Source organism: Gavialis gangeticus, unplaced genomic scaffold (assembly GCF_001723915.1).
Source record: "Gavialis gangeticus isolate Ggan-Ray unplaced genomic scaffold, GavGan_comp1, whole genome shotgun sequence".
In the NCBI taxonomy this organism is placed as follows: domain Eukaryota; kingdom Metazoa; phylum Chordata; order Crocodylia; family Gavialidae; genus Gavialis; species Gavialis gangeticus.
In genome coordinates this window covers 75,038,173-75,046,105 of record NW_017728993.1, presented here as the reverse complement: position 1 = coordinate 75,046,105, position 7,933 = coordinate 75,038,173, and the positions used below count along the sequence as shown (strand labels likewise).

Sequence of the window (7,933 nt, the reverse complement as noted above, 5' to 3'; positions counted from 1 at the left end):
GGTCCCTTCCGACCCTAGAAACTATGAAACTATAAAAAATGTAGATTTTTTTTTCTGTAAAATTACTATAATCTTTGACTAGTCAAAAATATGCAGTTAATTGACCAGTCAATTAGCATTATTCAACCCATCAGTTGACTGGCTTGTCAAGCCTATGCCAGACTTTATTCTAAAGGGCATGAAACTGAAAGCAAAAATTCGCAGAAAGCAGATGAGGCTCTGAACTTACACTGGGGAGCTGATTCCTATAATTGGCACATGTAGCCTGGAGATAAAAGTAAATAATCAAAATGAACAGATTCATGTTGTGGTTGTGCCAGGAAAACATGTACTTATATAAGGGCTAACGACTTGGCAGGCACTAGGTCTTGTTCAGAGAACATATACCATAGAGGAGTACAGTAAAATTGAAGATAAGTTGTAGATTGCATCTGAGGAGCTTGGAAAGCTGAACAAATGATATAAAACTGAGCTGTCTGAACCCTATATTGTCCCAAATTCCTTTAGCTCCAAGACAAAACCTGAAAGCAGAACTAGAGAAACTGGTTCCTAAAGGATATTATTGAGAAAAACGAACTGACAGACTGGGTTCATTTACTTTAGTTATAGTGCTCCCCTTCCTGTCCTCCCTCCCCCACCCCGCAAAAAGGAGCCCCTCACCTTTTGCATTGACCCACAAGAACTTAATAAATATATTTTTTAAAGGGAACGTTTTCCCACTCCCACCAGGAAGAAACCTTTGTAGGGGTGGCACAAACAACATATTTCTCTACATTAGATTCATCATTTGGGCTCTGGCAGGTTCCATTACAGGAAAATAGCTGACATTTGTACACATTTAACACTCCATATGGAAGATTCTGCTTTCACAGATTGCTTTTTGGGTTATGTTCAGCACCAGAAGTGATTCATAAATATATACAACAAATGTTTTGATGGCATTGAAGGTGACATAAAAGTGTACATAGATGGTATTTTAATATGGGGACATATGCTGGGGGAACATGAACTGAGGCTTCAGAGAATTCTGGAAAGGCTTTGGTCATCAAGGTTAAAACTCAACAGAAAAACGTGCAAATTTAGAGTCAGAGAAATAACATATTTGCGCAAAAAAATAACAGATCAGGAGTGCCAATAGATCCCAGCAGGGTACAATCAATTTCTAATATGCCACATCTCAAAGATTAGGAAGGAGTGCAAACGTTTCTGGGCATGGTAAACTTTGTAGGGAAGCTTGTTACTTATCTAGCACAAAAATGCAGTAATCCAAGAGCTTTACTGCACAAAAATAATGGATATGGGCATGGCATCACAACAAGGAGTTTAGGAACCTAAAACAGTTATTACAAAAGGCTCCAGTGCTTAGATTCTCTGACCACAAATGTCAAACAAAGCTGTCTACAGATGACTTTAAGGAAGTTCTTGGGGCAGCGCTCATGTAGAAGTATGAGGAGCATTGGAGACCCATAGCTTATGCTTCCAGGACTTTAATAAAAACTGTCAGTGGGAACGTCTACACATGATGCTATGTTGTAGTAGCAATGTGCTACGATGACATAGCATCCGCAGGCACAAACCATGATGCTGCAGCTACGTCATAGCAATGCATTCCCTGGGCAATAGTTATGTAGTAGTTAAAAATAACTGTGCGCCACCGGCACAGCACAAGTATGGGCTGGTATCATTTAGTACTTCCAAAAGGAAATACTAAATGAAGGCACAGTAACAGCCATGTCATGGGGGCATGTGTAGACACGCCCAGCATGCACAAATCAAAAAGGAGACTTTAGCTCTGATGCACAGATGTAAAAAGTTCCACATCTTTCTATCCGCGAGACCAATAATAGCTGAAACAGATCTGAAGCCATTGGTGGTAATTGCAAAAATGGGGCTTGCTGATACAGCAAGATTACAGAGATTAATCTTTCAATTGCAGTTCTATGAATTAAAATTAGAATATAAACCAGGGAAAGAGTCAGCGGTGGCAGATATTCTGTTTAGAGCTTTTGAGCAAAGAGAAATAGAACCAAATCCAGAGTTGTGCATATTAATCTGTTAAAGAAATTGTTCCTAGCTTCTGATAAAATGTGGACTGTACTTGCCACAAGATGCCATGACACAAGATCAGTCTTTACAAATATTATCATGAACCATTAATGCAGGATGGCCTGAAAAGTACTTATCGAGTTCTTATTACCAGTTTGAAGCAGAACTGCTGGTAGTACGTGGCTCCTTTGGGGAGAAAAGTCTGTAATTTCTAAAGTATTACATCAAGATCTGTTGCAAAGGATAATGAAGGATACTTGGGTATAAAGAAATGCAAAAGAAGGCCTAAAAAACTCTTAGTGCTGGCCACTAGTGAATATAGACATTAGAAAACATATTTCTGTCAAAAATACAGAAATATTCAAGCAGAACAGCTAATGATAGTGACCAAAGAAAGCTTGGCCCGATGCTTCTAAGTACTGTAGCTATAGATCTGCTCATGCTGGGGGGGCGGGGGGAGTACTGATTTTAGACTATTTGATTATCTGGAAAATGCAAGACTTGATAGCACATCTGCAAAGCACACACCAGAGTACACACAACATTTATCTTTGCCAAGCATGACATCCCAAGCTGTGGTCAGATCTGACCATGGTCTACAATCTGATAAGTATAAGTTCAAGTGCTTTGCAAATGAATACGGGTTTATATACATTGGCTCGAGCTCAAGATATTCACAGCCTAATTGACTTGTAGAAAAATGGTGTCAAGATAATAAAAGGGCTGCTAAAAAAGGCAGAGGAGTCTCACAGAGATCCTTACCTGGCATTACTAAATTATAGAGCATCTCTTTTGAAATAAGGGTTTTTGCCAGCTGAGATCTTAGGCTGGGTGCAGACATTAAAAAAAAAGGAAAGAGAAAACAAGTGGTGTTTTACTTTAAACTCAGAGCACTCCTGAGCTGAGCCCCAGCGCATGCCCAAATGAAGCAATGCATTATTTTGACCTGGCTCACCCAATGTCTGTATAGATTTGGTGCTTTAATGGGGCTTTTATGGTGCTTTTATCTAATAACTGATTGACCCAGCTTCAGATAAAAGTGCCAAAAAGCTCTGCTGAAATGCCTGATCTATACAAACACTGGGGAGCTGGGTCGAAGTTACATGCTGCTTCGTCTGGTAATGCAGTTGGAGGTCGGGTGCGGGGCAGGGAATTGGTTTTTAAACATCTGCAAGCAAACTTATTTATCAGGAAACTTAAAACCAGACACCTAATTTGGGAATTGCTGACAAAAAATTAAAAAAAAAATACATAAATGCTTTCAAGACACATGATAAATACAAAGAAAAGGAGTCATGAGAACTAGAACCTTGGCTACCCCAGCAGGGTATGTATGTACAATTGTAAAACATGCATGAAGAATGCAAATGTCACTCATGAGGTAGATCCTTGATCTTATGTAGTGGAGACAAGTGGAGGAAATGTATTGCAGGTGTTTCCTATTCTATCTGCAGATATCAAAGAAAGACAGGAGAATAAATGAAGAGTATTCAAACCAAAGAAGGACATGGAGGAAACTAGAGAACAAACCAAGCAAGATAACAATTTAAACCAATAGACCTCAGGGAACAGAAATTGCCTTCCTTTTCTCTACAGATATCCACACCTTTAGTCATACCACAAATTTGTGGCTGTATAGGAAAGTAGTAATACTTTGTTTTGCTTTATTGTGGTGGACATCTATTTTGCTTTATGGCAGGAGAGTTGACCTGGGCAAAGGATCAGGGCTTTGAGGGGCCTGATCCTGTGCATCCTGGGAAATCCTCTGCATGATTGGACCCCTGAAGCCCTAGAGGAGCCTGCCTGGGTTTCCCACCTAAAAAGACATACCTGGGGAATCTCAGGGTACATCTGTGTAAGAGGGGAAATTTGGGGTTTCCCAGCTTACCCAACCAGAGTCTCATGATCTCCAGAGCACAGCTGGGTAAGACAGCTGGGTAAGTGAGAAAACTGACTTTCCCCACTTACCCAGATGTATTCCCAGAAAATTTGGGATGTGTCTTAATAAGCAGGGAAAACTGGGCAGAAGGCTTGAGGAATTCCTGGGGTATGCAAGACTGGGACATCAAGCCCTGGGAGAACACATTGAATATGATCTCACAGCATCAATGGGCAAGACAATGGGTAATGTGTGTTTTTGCTTAATGAAGTGGATCCACTCTGCTGGGACATACCCTGGCACAGATGATCCACTTCATTGAACAATCTCTATTACTAGTCATCCTTTTTCTCACTATTTTTTGTGATTTTAATCTTCAGGTTAACATGCAGGTACGTTACAAAAGTACACGTTAATTCTTTTCCAGGGACCTAAGCAGGATTGCCCTTAGACACCTAAGATGAATAAGTGGAATAGGATCTGGGCCCCAAGCTCTACTGAAATTCAGTGGTATCTGGTTACTAATACCCTTAGGCTCCTAAAAGTGTCACTCAACAGTTAACTGAATTAATTTATCCTAGTTCACCACAAAGATATAGCAACCCATTACTGTGGAGAAGTTCAAATGCCAGGGTATATCTAGATTGCCAGAGACAGTTAAAATTATTTGAAAGGAAATTCATGGACTAAAATCCAATGCTACATGTTAATAAATGCATACAACACAGACTATATTGTATACACTAGCTCTATGGTTCTGTCCAAGATGCTACATTTATTTTGATGTTATACCTACAATGATGAAGATAAAATCTCCTGGAAATTTTCATTTATTTACTGTTTTAATGATTAAGTTTCCTCCTGTTTTTTCCTGAGAGCAAAAAATGTTTCCAATACATGATATAAAAAGCAGTAGGAGTTCAAACCATATCCATCACAGATATGTAAAATAAGACTCCGTCTGTCACTGCCAAATTATTTTCCCCTTTGTTTTTGTTCAGCTTACTGGATTGTTCCTACTTGGCATCTTCTCTCCCTTCAATACATGAAAAATAAGGGCTAAAAATAGTCTCATTAAAACAGGTCTTTCAGAAGTTGCATTGTATTGAAAACCCTCTCATTAGGGACAGAAATACATTATTTTTCTATTCATAAAGAGAAGCTGTTTATCACGCTTGTGTCTGACTACAGTAGATTAACACATTATCATTTTTCAGAATTAATCTTATTTGAGGCTGCCTACATCTATGTATAGTGCTCTTAATTTCTATACTGACTTATCTAATCCATTCATTTTTTTTAAATGAGACCAATTTCTTAAAAAGAAATATATATATGTGTAATTATCAACATACTTCCTTGCCCTGCATTCACCCATGTTATGTTTATTTGATTACTTAGGCCATAAAGGATATGAGAAATTAGTATGGGCTGCATTTTCAAAGAGTTTGTGCCGATAAATAGGCCCTGTGCATCTGCATTAAAAGGTGGAAGTGAAACATGCACCTGCAGAATATTTTTAAAGAATAGCACAACTGGGATATAAGCAGAGCTTTATGCATTATATTATTATGCACCCCTGTACATTGCAAAATAATTGCAGATTATTTTTAAGTTTCATTTCCAAACAAAACAGAGGGACAAATTTATCAACCTATTCTTCTCTACTTTGGAATGATGTAAAGCAGCCACATGTTGGGATTAACTGGCTGGTTAGGACAGGTTTATGGTTGCTTTGAATCACTGGAGTGGCCCAGGCCAGGCAGAATATCTCAGTGAATCTAGGCTTTCTGCTCTAGATCTTATCATGGTTACAAAGGTAATCTTTTAAAATATGACAGGAATTTGATACTTGCTTGAGGCTGCAGATAGCTGAAACAGTAACACTGCAAGGTAAGGACTCAAGGTTGACCCTATTCAACTCAATGCCAGAATTGATCCTTCAGTCTAAAGGCAAAGGGAAATATTGGTATTAACTCTTCTGTACTTTAGCAGAAATATCAAGGAAATTTGCCATATTTGTTCTTTGCTGAACACAGTGGCAAATAGTGAGGTGGCATCAAGTATTCCTAGACTGGGCAGTAAGATATTTAACTGCTTTACTCCCAGCATAGTCTTTTTTACCAATCTATTAAAGTGGAATTGGAGATGCATCTTCTCTTTCAGAGCAGAGGTTCTAACTGCCTAAGCATATACTGTAGCAGGGTGTCTCTCCAGGGGTGGCTGTGAAGCACCTGGAATCCCTTCTGCCCTTGCTCACTCTGCTTACTGTGGGCAGTCACCCCTTCTATCACCAACCATACCTTGGTTTAATTACTTTTATATGGGGGAGGCTGACCCAGGACTTCCCAATCTGCTTTCACTAATGACCATGAGGTATCTGTGGTCACTGCCTCATGGACCTAATTTCATGGCTTCAGTGTGCTCCTACACCATGCCCCGTGCCTTGCAGGTGTCATCACTTACTGCTATTTCCCTTCTGATCTCTCTCAGCCCCTCTCCAGGACCTCAACACACTGAGCCCCTCTCTCTGGGCTCCTGGACCCCTCTCTGGGTCCCCAGGAACCTCCTCCATCCCTCAGTCCCTTCCCAAACCTCCAGACTGATGAATGTACTCTTCCTTCTGGCTTTTAGGAGCTGAAGACATCCTGTTAAGCCAAAGTTTCCTCAGCAGCTTCCAAAATCTTACTGCCTGCTCATCTCAGGGTCTGGGCTTATATCCTTTCTAAGTCCTTCCCTTTCCTAATCAAGTGAAGCGCTCATTAGCCCCCTTCACCACCCGTAGTCTGCTTTTCAGGCTGCCTTTCCTCTTAAAGCGGCCGGCACCTTAAGCACCCTGCCACATATACCCAATAACATTTCTTGCCAAGGCTCACTTATTCCTTGGCCATCAAAACAATCCCACTTTCTTCCTTTACCACTACAGAGAGAACTTCCTTCTCACCAGTATAACAGTCTTCAGGATGGTAACATTTTAAAATGGCTTTGCACCATAAAATAAACTGAATTTAATAGCAAAATAATGTTAAAAAAGAACATGCAGATTGAATCAAAGTAGAGCAGAAAATCAGTCAATGACAGCACTGGTGGACAGGCTCCATGGCATGTATTTTAAATAAAATGTGTAGCCTAGTTTGAAGTCTTGGTAAACATTGTAACTTTTCCTCATCATGTTTATCTCTTAGAATTCAGCAAATAGTATGGGAGAAGTGATTCTTTCATAGACTGTGGGTACATCTACATGTGCAAGTAATGCGCTCACATTTTCTGCACAGGAAATTCAGGTATATTAAACTGTGGCCCTGCATGCATCTAAACATGCACCTGTGGGGAGCAAATTTGCTCCTAATGGGAGCAGTTCAGTCCAGGGCTGCTCCTGATCTGCTCTGACCTCCTGCAGTAGCCAGAGGAAGCTCCAGGCTCCCCCAGGTGCCAGCCCTGGGCTCAAAGGGGGCATAGGGGCTGGTCCCAACATCTGCAGGGTGGGGGAGAGCTGTCCGAGCTGCTGGGCAGCTGCCTTCCAGCCAAGAAGAGATTGGGACCCATCCTGATCTCCATGTGGCTAGGAAAGCTGTTCGAGCTGCTGGGCACCCACCTTCCAGTCACGTGGAGATCAGGACCTGTCCTGCCCACTGAGCCAGGACAGTTCTCCCCACCCCATGTGGCTTCCTGCTGACTAAGAACAACTGGCTGCCAGTCAGCATCTACACATGCACGTCGGTGCATTAGTTTAATGAACTGATTTCTAGTACCTGTATCTACATGTCTAGGGTCCCTAATACATAGCCAGGATTTTTAGGGCTTTTAGCCTTCCACCTCTAAGGCAGAGTGTGAGACATCTCCAGCATGGCTAATTTCTATGTAGAGGCAGACCCTGGCTTTCCATGAGGCAGCCTACCCAACTGCTGTGGACACTGGAAGCACATAGTCCCTAGCTGTTGGGCATTTCACCATGAATCCAGGAAGGATCCTACTGGAACCCTGGTTCATCCCACCAGAGGTGATTTG

General features: G+C 41.1%; 1 long non-coding RNA gene across 1 annotated transcript in view; it reads right to left on the bottom strand.

Moving 5' to 3' along the window:
• LOC109305397 overlaps nucleotides 1–7,090 on the bottom strand; it is a 20,093-nt gene extending 13,003 nt beyond the window's left edge. The window contains exons 1-3 of the long non-coding RNA XR_002099620.1: nucleotides 7,077–7,090; nucleotides 4,250–4,252; nucleotides 517–521 (exon numbers count right to left, since the gene is read on the bottom strand). This is a non-coding gene — a long non-coding RNA (uncharacterized LOC109305397). The remainder of the gene's footprint in view (nucleotides 1–516; nucleotides 522–4,249; nucleotides 4,253–7,076) is intronic.
• Nucleotides 7,091–7,933: the final 843 nt, after the last annotated feature.